This window comes from Gavialis gangeticus, unplaced genomic scaffold (genome assembly GCF_001723915.1).
Source record: "Gavialis gangeticus isolate Ggan-Ray unplaced genomic scaffold, GavGan_comp1, whole genome shotgun sequence".
Taxonomy (NCBI): Eukaryota; Metazoa; Chordata; order Crocodylia; family Gavialidae; genus Gavialis; species Gavialis gangeticus.
The window spans coordinates 12212865-12217894 of NW_017729019.1; positions in this window are offsets into that span (position 1 = coordinate 12212865).

Consider the following 5030-nt stretch of genomic DNA (forward strand, 5'->3'; position numbering starts at 1 on the left):
TGTACCAAAAAGGCGTGGGTCCCCCCCCCCCCCCCCCCCCCCGCCTCTTTGATCCTTTTTTATATCCCCTGGGAACCAAATTTCACTGGGCTCAACCTGTTTGCACACAGCATTTCCCTTTTGGTGAAGAGGCGTTTTCCACTGAAGAAGCATTCCCCTAGGAAAAGTCCACCCTGCTAGAGAATGGGAGGTGGAAGGTGGGCTAGTGGGCCCCAGCCAGTTTCCCGAAGCTTTGGTGGACTCTTGTGTGGGTGGCTCATCACGTGGCTGCTTTGTACCATCTCCCCGGCCTGCCTCTCACGGGAGCAGCGTTTGTGAGGCTGACAGGATTGGAAAGGCAGAAAGGAGCGCTGGCAAGAGCCCGGTAACTTGAGACGCGACAGGTGTTCCCGACACACTGACTGACTCTAACATAAGACGCTTGCCCGTCTCCGCAGTGGTCTCCGAATGCCACCGGTACATAAGCTGCACAGGAGATTAACTCTGTGGGAGGCAAGGAAGGAAGCCTCAGACCACATCCAGCACCAGGTACCATCCCAGCCTGGGCTCACCTGGTGCGTGTCCCCTGCTCTGCTGCCGGAGACTGCAAAAGCCCATGCCACCCATGAGAAGCAAAGCCCAGGGCAGCCCACATCCACGTTGCAGGCCTCCAGTCCAGGTCCCCATCAGCCCAAAGCAAGCTACAGCCTCCGGATGTGAGCTACGGGCCTCCCATTCAGAGGCTGATGCTCCTCTTGGATCACTGCAGGCTTCAGGGGAGCCCAGGCCAGCGGTGCAAGGAGCTGTTTAGTTTCACGTCTCCTGCAAGTGGCACCTGCAGAGCTGCTCAGCATCAGGTCCTTCTGACAGGAGGTGGGAGCTCGCCCAAAACACCGTGGAGCTCGACCGGGCGTCTTCTCCCTGGGAGGCCAGCAAGGATTATACATGCCCCTGCCCAGCTGGGAGCCATCGCAAGGAACCCCTGGAAGTGGGGCTGAGCCCGGAGTTTCACCCCAAGGCCGGAGCAGGCCTGGTCCAGTGCTCACAAGCTGGTGGCAGGGGTCTACTGTTGACCCCGATCACCTTCCACAGGCCAACACTTCCTAGACGTGGCACCAGAGATGCACTCATAAACCACCTCCCTGGCCTCAGCTCCCAGTGGCCAGCCCTCTGCAGGGTCCTTTGCCCCGGAGCCCTCCGCACCTGGTCAAACAAGGACAAACAAATGACGCCCCGCCCCCCCTTAATTATTTATTTCTCCTCCCCACCCCAATCCCGCCAGAAAAACCTTTTACACTCTCCAGAGCCCGACCTGCTCGGCATGTGCTGGCCGGGCCAGCGCTGGTGTTTACTATTCCAGATTCCAAGCCGCTCCTTTCTAAATGTCTTTAAGATGTATTTCCTCGTGTGCCATTTCTCCTTCTGGCAGCCAGGGCTCTTGGGTGGATCTGGTGTATGTCAAAGTGGGAAATAAAGTTGTTCGTGATCCACACACGCGCATGCACAAGCGTGCAGGCTGGGTGTTAGAAGCCCTGTCAAGGAAGCACCTGACGGACGGCATGAGCTCCTTTGCTGTGGGATTCAGCCCTTCCTTGTCTGCGCTGGAAGGGGAATCCACCCGTGCAAATGCAGAAGTCGGGTCCGTTACTCACCCTGACATTTGGCCACCCCCGGGAAAGCAGCTGTGAGAAGCATGGCATTTGGCCAGTCTCTGAATACCCCAAGCAAGGAAGAAGGCACCGGGGCTTTAAGGGCAGCCCAAATGCAGCAGCCACTAGACGGAACAGCATCCCCAAACCCTCAGGCACCAACAGGATGCTCCCAAATCCCTTCTCCTTTTGCTTCCCCCCTGCTGCCTGAGAACAAGTGTGTGGGCAGCTGCTGCCATGGCTGTGGCAGGACATGGCAGTCAAGCCCTAGCTTTCCTGTGGCCTCCCCTCCTCCCTGCAGCCAACGGGACTGTCTCCGCAGAATGACAGGGGGAAAGGCACAAGTAAGGTCATTGCAGCAGCAGCTGGCAAAGGTCTAGAGCCCAACCGGCCTTCTCCCTGCAACACTGGTGCCAGGGGCAGCCGGCAGATGTGACACAGATCAATGCTCTTTACTATTTGCGTGCTGTAGGTTGCCTATGCCCAAAGCTCCCTGGCCCCAGGGCAGGATGCAGTAACTAGGCTGGTCTCCCTGGCCAGATACTGCATTGGGTGGCATGAAGGTCAGTGCTTGTTTAAACCCATAATGGGGGTTACCTGGTGCAGAGCCTGCAGCAGCTGGGAACAGATCCTGCCTATCCCATTTCTCTGGGGTGCTCCACCCATGGGCACATCTCTCCGAGAGGAGCTCCAGGCCTTGTGGAAGAAGCGGGTTTCTACGACAGCACTGAAGGAGAAGAGGTGGGAGCTGGGGCATCTTGTTGTGGAGAGACCTCCTGCACCCTGAGAACCCAACAGGCACAGTTGGAGGAAGGGATGAGCTTGGAGATGCATGCTTTGACCCGCTGCACCGGGCCTTCAAGCTGGAGAATGGATCCATGCTGCAGACATTGGATGGCAGGGACCGTCTGGGAGGAGTTCATGGCTTCCAGCGCAGCGGGAGATCTTGCCAGGCCCATACAAGCCACCTTCCAGCTCGCATTTTGTTCGTGTCAAGTTCGGTGGGTGGAAACGTGGATAACGCAGGCCTCCGACGTGAAGCACCGGATGGCTTTGGTTCCCTGTTCCCACTGTGACCTGCCTTTGGCAGCCAGAGGATTTAGTGCTTTCGGGAAGGGCTTAGGGGCCCTTTCTGAGCACAAGAGATTTTTCAGTTCACGTATTGTTCTCAAAGACGCTGAGAGTCGCTTCTGGGTTTCCTCCTGGAACCAGAGGCAGATTCTCCTTCGGCTCCTCAGACAGAGAGGTCGAACGCACTTAGGGCAGCCTCTCTGGAAACACTGGCCCAATTGTTAAGGGCACTTGCATAACGTGACCCAAATGTTGGGAAAACTATGGCTGGCTGCTCTTGCTTTGCCCAGAGTAAGGTGGAAGCATCAAGAGGGACAAATTAGCCAGGTGGCTACAGTAATACACTACACTCAGTCTTCTCTATCCCTTCTTTGCACCCACTCTGACTTGGGCATAATCTGTGTCCATACACACGTCCGTGTGTGTGTGTGTCAGAGAGAGAGGGAGAGCAAATGTTTGTGCCTCCTCCTCTTGACAAATCTCTGAAGCCCTCATCTTGCTAAAACAGATGAATGTATTTATCTGAAGTGACTAATAGGGGAATGCATTCCTGACCGTGCTATCATCTGGTTCTCGTAATGTCAGTCATGATTAGCTCTAACACATAATAGTGTTCTCAGGCCAATGGGGAAGGCAGGAGCATGGGAGAACGTGGCATTTCTCCACCAAGCGGGCTGCGAACAACATGCTGTTTTGCATAACGTGACCCAACCCTCACCAGCCTGCTCTAATGACCGGCCATTCAACATGGAGATGACAGGCCTGCCCTTCAAGAGCAGGTAACTCTCATACAGCATTGCGGAGAGCCCAGTCCAGCACGACATCTGCGTTTGGAAGGGGGAGAAGGGGCACGCTGCGGGACAAGGTGAGTAGCAAGATGAACTGGGGGCTAGAGGAAATAAAGAGCAACACTTGGCGCTGTTGTGGGCAGAGGAGGAGCACAGGTCTCAGACACAGGCATCCTGCCAGTTGGACTTTCCCCCCATATTTCAACTGAAATAAGGTTGACTTGCTCCATGTGGCTTCTAGGGAAGCTAAAGGTATTGACTTCCTCCCCTGGTTCAAGTTCCAGCTGTGTTCCTTTACCTTTCTAGGGGGGCTGGCTCCTAAGGTTTCTGCGGAAACTGGTTTTTCAACAAAAGATGGAGATTTTGACAAAGCCAAGTATTTTAGGGACAGCATCTGCCTTTCATGGACAACCTTCACATTTTGAATTTTCATTGAAAACCAGGACCCAGGCTCACAGACCTTCCAGCAGATGTGTCTGGACCCTGTTCCACCCTCTGTGCCAGGACAGCCCTACTGCCAAAATACACCTGGCACGATGCTCCATAATAATTCAGCAGAGAGACTGTGATGCATCATTGTATGGCCTCGCTGCACAGACAGACCAGAGCAAAGGGCCTTAGCAGCAATGTGCCTCTGCCCCTGGATGCCTGCTTTAATGATCTAGAGTCACAGGACGAGTCTTGAGTCTTAATAGAGACCATGCTCATCTTACCCATGACTTAAGCAGGGCCAGGATTTTCCCCAGGGACTGGAAGGCTTTAGGGACAACTCATATCATCTAGCTTGACCTAGCACAGGCCAGAGAAATCCACCTCCGGTTCCTGTATGGGGTCTCATAATTTGAAGTCAAACTATGGCCAACCTTTCTGAAAGATGTCAAGGAAGTGGGTTCAAGGAGTAGTTCCACTGCTAAGGAACTGCACACTACTGCCCATTTGAACCTAGTTTCATAGTTTCATAGTTGGTAGGGTCGGAAGGGACCTAAGTATATCATTAAGTCTGACCCCCTGCCCTGGGCAGGAAAGGATGCCGGGGTCAAATGACCCCAGCTAGGTGATTATCTAGCCTCCTTTTGAAGACCCCCAGGGTAGAGGCGAGCACCACTTCCCTTGGAAGTTGGTTCCAGCTCCTAGCCACCCTGACTGTGAAGTAATGCCTCCTGTCTAGCTTCAGCTTGCAGTCATCATTTAGCAGAAAAGGGGGAACAGGATAAAGTTAGAAACCAAGAGGGCGGCACCAAAGGAACACCCCTGTCTGGCTTTGTCCCTTCTCCAGGGAAATCAAAGAAACTATTTCTGAGATTCAGCCGGTCATTTACTCGCACAGCCCCCCAGGCACTTGAAACCTGGATGTTGGGAAAAGTCCCTGTTTGTGCCCAAACGTGCAGAAAATAAATCAGAATGAGAGTCTGCAGGACCAGGCCGGGCGCAGATGCTGCGGGTTATAAAATGAACAGCTGGGAGAATTCTGAAAGAGTGAAGGTCTTTTTCCAATCAGGACAGAGAAAAAATATTTGCCTTTAAAAAACAATAGAAAACCAAA